Here is a 467-nt window from a genome sequence, read left to right on the forward strand (position 1 = left end):
TTTGAAGGAGAAACATGTAACTCTGGATTTAACTGGTTTTGAGACTATTAGAGACCACAACAGCAGGGGCGGAGCCAGGGGTGGCCAGGGGTGGCCAGGGGTGGCCATGGCCACCATAGACAAATCTTTGGCCACCCCATTGGCCACCCTCCTGTACACGGCCACCATAGACAAATCTTTGGCCACCCCATTGGCCACCCTGCTGCACACACCCCTTCCACAGTGAAACAACATTTAGGGTAATAATCCTCCTGAACAGTTGGTGGCAGTGTTTAACAGTTTGAAACATTACCCAAGCTCTATCACTGAAGAAGAGTAATGACAGGGATGTGATGGTTTTCTTTTTATAAAGAACCTATGCCTGTAATCTGATTTATGGTGTCAATTTTTGGACTTAATGTTTTTGTTTTGTTTTTTGTCACCATAACACAGTGTCATTTTATGTTATGAAGGCTGAATGTGCTCTG

The sequence above is a fragment of the Austrofundulus limnaeus genome, unplaced genomic scaffold (genome assembly GCF_001266775.1).
Source record: "Austrofundulus limnaeus strain Quisiro unplaced genomic scaffold, Austrofundulus_limnaeus-1.0 Scaffold89, whole genome shotgun sequence".
Lineage (NCBI taxonomy): Eukaryota > Metazoa > Chordata > Actinopteri > Cyprinodontiformes > Rivulidae > Austrofundulus > Austrofundulus limnaeus.